Consider the following 7,393-nt stretch of genomic DNA (forward strand, 5'->3'; position numbering starts at 1 on the left):
TAAGAAATATATGTCAAAACCCAAAACATCGAAAATTTGTACATCAGCTGGCTAGTATGTTATGAGTCCAACAAGTTACAAAGAGGATCGTCTTTAACTTTGAAGTAATTCATAGTGGCCGATCTAATTTAGAACCTCATAAGCATTTGATTTAAAAATCTCCATGCCCATTTCCATGTACATTGTTTGTACACCGAGCGCTGCTGGTTCTTCCACACCTCTCAGTGGTAAAATCATGAATTTGTTATCAAAAAGGCATACCTTTAACTGTATCTCAATACTTACTAATAACTCGCATATTGAAATCACGAATTTGTTACTGATAGTGTACCCATCTCCGATAGGTACATGATACCTGATGTCGAAGCTAAGTGTATAAGAAATAGTTTATATTTTACTAGGAAAAACTATTAAATACGATACAATTTTACACAAGATATTTATTTATTTATAGAATGGATATACTTAAACCTTGCTACAACACTTATAGGCAGTGTACCTAATCGTAAAGTAGTGTAGTTTTTAGTAAGTCCGGTTCGTTCCACAGGGAAATCTTTAAACAAAGCTTAACGCTATATTAGTTTACTTTTATAAAAATACAAACATATATATAAGTAATATTATTATTATAAAGGTGGGTTTTTACCGTTTAATGACCGGTTTGTCGATTTTAAAACTTTAGTCGCAGTTAAAACCTAATGTAAAATATAAAATAAATACAAGACTTAAATTAAATCGTAAAGTAAATAACAATAATGAAATTGCGAATAATAAAAGTGCGATAAAATAAACTTACGATAATTAAAAAGTACGATAATTAAAAGTGCGATTAAATAACAATAAATAAAAGTGCGATAATTAGAAGTGCAATTAAATATAAAATAAAGGAAATTAAATATGAAATAAAAGAATTATGCTTATTTAAACTTCCGTAATCATGATGTTTGACGTGTTGATTTTAGTTTTATGCCCATGGGTTAATTGTCCTTTGTCCTGGATTATTTAATCTGTCCGTCTGGTTTTTGTCCATAACAGTCCATCAGTCATAAATATAAAGTGCGAGTGTCCTCGTCAAATTATTATTATACCCGAAGTTAAATATTCCAACTAATTGGGGATTCGAATTGTAACAAGGTTTTAATACTTTGTTTAATGAATACACCAGGTTATCGACTGCGTGTAAACCAAGGTTTTACTACTTTGTTAACAATTACACCAATAACCCTTGAATGTAATTTCACCCCTGTTTTAATTATTCTAGTGGCTATTAATCCATTCCCGTGTCCGGTTAAATGAATGATTATTCGTACATATAAATACCCCGCCCATCGTGTCCGATCGAGTGTATATGGTAATTTATAGGGACGCCCAATTGTAAATCTTTATATTAACATTAACAAACTATCATTTAGTTAAACAAATATAAAGCCCATTAATAGCCCATAGTCTAATTTCCACAAGTGTCGTTCTTTTGTCCAAACCCCAATTATGGTACAAAGCCCAATTACCCAATTTTAGTAATTAGCCCAACATCATGATTACTTCGTTTTAAATAAGCATAATAATAACTTAGCTACGAGACATTAATATAAAAAGGTTGAACATAACTTACAATGATTAAAAATAGCGTAGCGTTACACGGACAGAATTTCGACTTACACCCTTACAACATTCGCTAACATACCCTTATTATTAGAATTAAAATTAAAATTAAAATATAAATTATATATATATATATATATCGTTTACGTATGATAAGAAGAAAAAAAGATTATCAATTGCGATCAGAATTCGGTTGCTTTTATAGGAAAAGTCGAATTTTGGGGCTCCGCGACTCGCGGTGAAAACCTCTTCAAACTCCGCGAGTCGCGGAGGTTACTTTTACAGCTCAGAGGAGTTTGGCTCTTTGTTTACCGACGGTTTATAATATATATATAATATATATATAATTAATATAATTAATTATATATTATATTATATTTATATGCATAGTTAACTTGTAATTTTTAGTCCGTTGCGTCGAGCGTTAAGAGTTGACTCTGGTCCTGGTTCCGGATTTTCGAACGTCCTTGCGTACAATTTTATATTTTGTACTTTGCGTTTTGAATCTTGTACTCTTGTGATTTCGAGACGTTTCTTATCAATAATTGGAACCTCTTTGATTGTCTTTTGTTCTTTTGAGCTTTTTGGTCGTTTGCGTCTTCAATTCGTCGAATCTGTCTTTTGTCTTCACCTTTTATTATTTAAACGAATATCACTTGTAAATAGAACAATTGCAACTAAAAGCTTGTCTTTCTTGAGGAATAATGCTATGAAATATATGTTCGTTTTTAGCATTATCAAATATTCCCACACTTGAGCGTTGCCTGTCCTCAAGCAATATCGTCTTGAAATACAAGAATCACTTCTTTATTCTTCACACTTTGTACATCAGTGATTTCTATACGGTGATATAAACAATGGTAGTAACGATATGGTTTACAGTCCCACATGACTATAAAAATTTAGATCCATTAAGGAAATTGGATCTTTATGAAAACATTTGATCTTTTGAAATCTAGTTTTTACCCTAGATAAGTTTTCCGGAATAACCCTTTACCGGTGTTTGCAAAATATTTTTGTGGGTTTGGTGGGTTTCAGATTTGAAAATTTTAGCTCAAAACTTGCGGTTTTGTGTCACCCACTTGCTAACCTTGTATTTGGAAAGCAACACGTCCAGTTTACTTGTCCCGTATATTACCTTTCGGTAAACTACCGTCCGGTTGTAAAGGAAAGCGTTGAACAAGCAACTGTTAAGGCAATGTCCCCTGACATGCTTTTAATTATGGTCTATAACGTGTCGGACGCAATTACTATCCTTGGTAGGAGCAATAGTAAAGCTCACCCTTATAATTTTTCGGTCTGGCACAAGGTCCTGTCTTTGACCATGCTATGCAACCACCGTTCTTACGGTTGACACCCGATTTAGTTCAGGTGACCTAATGAATTCCAGGTGAATTCCTAGGATTTTACGTTCAATGGTAATGAACGCATTGAAAATAGGGTTTTCAGAAAACAAATCGGTTTGTAATTTTGATCAAAATATTTTCTCGTTCAAGCTCGAGTTTAGATATCATTGAATTCCATGAGTTTGAATTCTCAATCTTTAAGGTCAATCTCTAGGATTGAGTGATATCAGTCTTAAAAGCTGATTTTTAATCTTTAAGGAGATTATCCTTTCTGGGGATCTGATTCATTAGTCTTATCAAGCTAATTTGCACAGCGCCCTCCCCATTTTACGAGATAAATCCTTCTCATGGTTAGGATAAATCTGACCACTTGGCGACCCTGTTTAATGCTGAGGTCCGTGGATTTCCTGCTGATTTTAGTGATGACTTTTCTAGATTTTTCGTCAACCTACAGCTGGTCTGAAAGACAACTTCATGACCTAAATCAAGAAGCGCGTGTCTTTTTCGGAAGATTTTACTTCCTTTTAATGATGGAATTGATTCATCATGTAGATCCATCTCTTCTTTTCTTTCATCGGGTAAAAACAGTTTAGTTTAGTCCAAAGCAAAAGTATTTTCAGTTATTTGTTACAGATATATGTGACATATGTTTAAGATAACTTGGTAAATTTTCCCACACTTGGCTTTTATTTTCCTTTTTATCGTCCTCTATTCCATTTTAAATGAATTTTAACATTTTGGTTTGTTTCTTAATTTATGTCCTTTCCGAGGTAACAATAATTTCGGTGTTAAAACCTAGTTTTATCGTTCATAAATATGTATAAACATGATTTTGAATTCATTTAATTGAAAATTTTGAAAAATTTTACTAGAATTGGGTAGTCAGTATATAAGACTAGGGCTGTTCTTTTTTATCAGAGAGCGCTAGATTCTAATACAACTACTGCTTTACTAGTATTTTTAATGGTCACCAAGTGTATAAAGTAAAAAATTTTAAAATCCGAAAGAATTTAACCCCTTCCCACACTTAAGATCTTGCAATGCCCTCATTTGCAAGAAATCAGTAACAATTTAAATTATTGAGGGTGATTTGTGTGAAAATGATTAAATTTTACCAAAGTTTCCAAATATATTGGCGTTTGTTTGCTGAATGATAAATGGTGCACATCATTTGTTCATTCCGTCTTGTTGTTATTTCACATATATTTTGCATCTTGTCGTCAAAATTAGTTGCTTTTGCTGAACTTAATGCCAGTCTTTGAAAATGCGTTGTTTTACCCTGTTGTGTACATAAGATAAACTGCAAACATATATACATATTTTTGAAGTTTGGTATATTACCCCACATTCAAAAATTATTAAAATCTAAGAATAAAAGTTAGACAATTATAAAAATGATTACAATATTAAAAAAAGTATTAAACGTATCAATAATTACAAATTACAAAAAAAAATAATAATAAGTAAACTAAGGATGATATTGGTACCAATAGGGGTTCCAGGCATAACCATAGGTGCTATAGAATGCTTCGGCAGGGTCATACGTAGGATACGGTGGCTGCATCTCTATAGACCAGGGAGGGAAGATGGGTTTCGGTGTAGGAATATAGTTTCTACCTATATGTTGGCAATGAGCTATGATTTGGTTCTGATGAACTTGCCAATCTTCAAATGCTCTCTGTCTAGCATTTTCGTATTCCTGAGAAGCTATAAACCTATGCATTTCTTGCATCTCATTCCCCCCTCCTACATTACCTTGCTGCTGGTTTCTCTCCACCTGTGGATGTCTACCATGGTATCGTACTGCGGCGTTATTTCGCCTCTTCAAAACTTTCGCACCATGGTATACATTTAAACCTATAGTATCGCGGGGTTCTGGTTCTTCTACTAATAATCCCCCCCGACTTATATCCACACCAAGATATTCACCAATCAAAGTAATAAAAATACCACCTCCTATTATGCTATGCGGTCGCATCCCCCGAACCATAGCTGATAAATAATAACCCACACAATATGGTATACTTACAGCGCTTTGTGGGTCTCGAATACTCATATGGTAAAACAAATCCTGTTCATTTACTTTTTCCTTGTTCTTACCCCTTTGTGTAATCGAATTAGCTAAAAACCTATGTATCACTCTTAATTCAGCTCTATCTATATCCAAATAAGAGTAATTTCCCCCTTTGAAACGGTGATGGCTTGTCATTTGACTCCACACACCGTGTGTATCAAAATTTTCATCTATCTTTCTACCGTTTAGTATCAATCCTCTACAATCGGCAGACGCTAACTCCTCAGGCGTATATATCCGTAAAGCCTGAGCCATGTCCAGTAAAGACATGTGGCGCATCGAACCGCCTAACAAAAATCTAATAAAAGAACGATCGGTTAAACTAGCTACCCGATCATTCAACTCTATACTACATAACAATTCTTCACACCATACTTTATATACAGGTCTACGTATGGTGAATAAATGTACCCAGTCATTAAAAGAAGAATTACCATACCTCTGTACAAGTAATTCCCTAATTGGCCCGGCCAATTCTACAGCTTCTAAGGGTCCCCATTCTATGACCCTTGGTACCTCAACAACCTTAGAATGAAGAGTATGCAAACCCCTTTGATATTTTGGATAATCTATCCAAAGTCTGTCAAATCTCAGGTTCGGGTGCAACTCTTCCAAGTGCATATCGGAAAAGGTCATGACTGGATGAGGTATATCCTGCTTGTAGTAGTTATCCACCTCCTGTTGTTCCAAATTCTCAGCAGGAGCATTGCGGGCTTGGGATGAGATTCACCCCTTTCATTCTGCAAAACACATCAAACACAATTTTTGTGCATCCAAATATGCATTAGTGTCAGCAAAATCATCAATCAAAATAATTACAATGACATTATCAATTTATATCAAACTTAAGCTCATTTTCACATTTTTATCAAATCTACACTTTTTCAAATAAGCATATACGAAAATGTTCGCCAAGTTCATAAGCATTCAACTCAAATAACATGTCAAAATAATCATTACTAGCAATTAAACAAGTCTCAAATGGCATTATCTTTCAAAAATCAAGTTCATGAATTTTAGACTTGAAAAAGTCCACTTTAATTCTCAAAATCATGTTTAGGCTCAAAGTTTGGATCATTTAACTACCTAGACATGTTACACTACTCAATTTAGCAACAATTCATGACAAAAATCGGCCATAACCTGTTTATATCAAAAAGCCCCAAATTTGCTCAAGAACACAAACCCTAGATTACTCAAAATTTGAAGTTTAAGGCTTCTAATCATGTTAAACAGCATCAATCTAGGTTATACAAGCATAATACATAAACAATTTAAGCCTAATTACACTAAAAAGCATCAAAATCAAATTGGGGAAAAAAATTGCTCAAGAACATCAAATTTCGAATTAAATGGTGTTTAGGTGTAGAAATTTACCGTTTTTCTTGAGTAATTCTTAGATAGCATCCTTCTCAACATGATTTTAGCAAAAGATTTGGTGATTAACGGTTAAAAATTGTGATTTTTGGGGTGTTTTTGGGTGGTTTTTCGGAGTTTTTTCGCTGTTATTTTTCGCAGTGTTTGAGTTGTGTGGTGCACTGATCGTTCAGCTATTTTTATTTTTTTTTTCTGATTTTCGGTCCCTCCGCGAGTCGCAGAGATTTAAGCTCCAAACTCCGCGAGTCGCGGAGTTTGGTATTTTTTTTTTTATAATCATTAACTTATTAAAACAATTAAGTAATTAATTTTAAAATTTTGTTTCCCTTGTTATTTAGGACGAGGTCGTTTCGGATTGATGTCCTAGTCCGTCCCTCTACAAAATTTTAAAATTTGTCTTTTTGTAGCGATCGTTTTAAAAGCTAAGATTTTTGGGTTTTTTCAATGTTTTTGGCATACTTTAATTCAATAAGATTAAAAATAATGATAATAAAAGTTCTCGTCCCTCCCTCGGGTAAAGCAATTTCGGTTCAAAGACCTAGTCTTCAACTTACGACGAATTTTAAAAATCATATTCTTAACTTAATGAGATAAAGTAAATTTTTGTTTTTAAATTCACACAACTTAAATATAAAATTCAAAATTATTATTAAAAATTCACACCAAACTTAAAATTTGAAATGCATAAAATTAAAAATTTATATTTTAAAAATTCACACCAAACTTAATTTAAAAATTCATAAATTCATATCAAACTTATATTAATTTTTCAAATATTTACAATTTTAAATATATTGTTTTTACAAAATTTACAATATTAATTTAAGATTTAAATATTAATTTTAAAAACATGGTAAAAATAAATTTAAAAATCTTTTTGTCTTTTTATCCCACTTTAATCAATCAAATATTATCAAAAATATGCGCCCCTCTTTTCGGTAAAGTAATTTCGGTTCGAAGACCTAATTTAACTCATGACGAATTTTTGAAATAT

This window comes from Rutidosis leptorrhynchoides, chromosome 4, assembly GCF_046630445.1.
Source record: "Rutidosis leptorrhynchoides isolate AG116_Rl617_1_P2 chromosome 4, CSIRO_AGI_Rlap_v1, whole genome shotgun sequence".
Classification (NCBI taxonomy): Eukaryota; Viridiplantae; Streptophyta; class Magnoliopsida; order Asterales; family Asteraceae; genus Rutidosis; species Rutidosis leptorrhynchoides.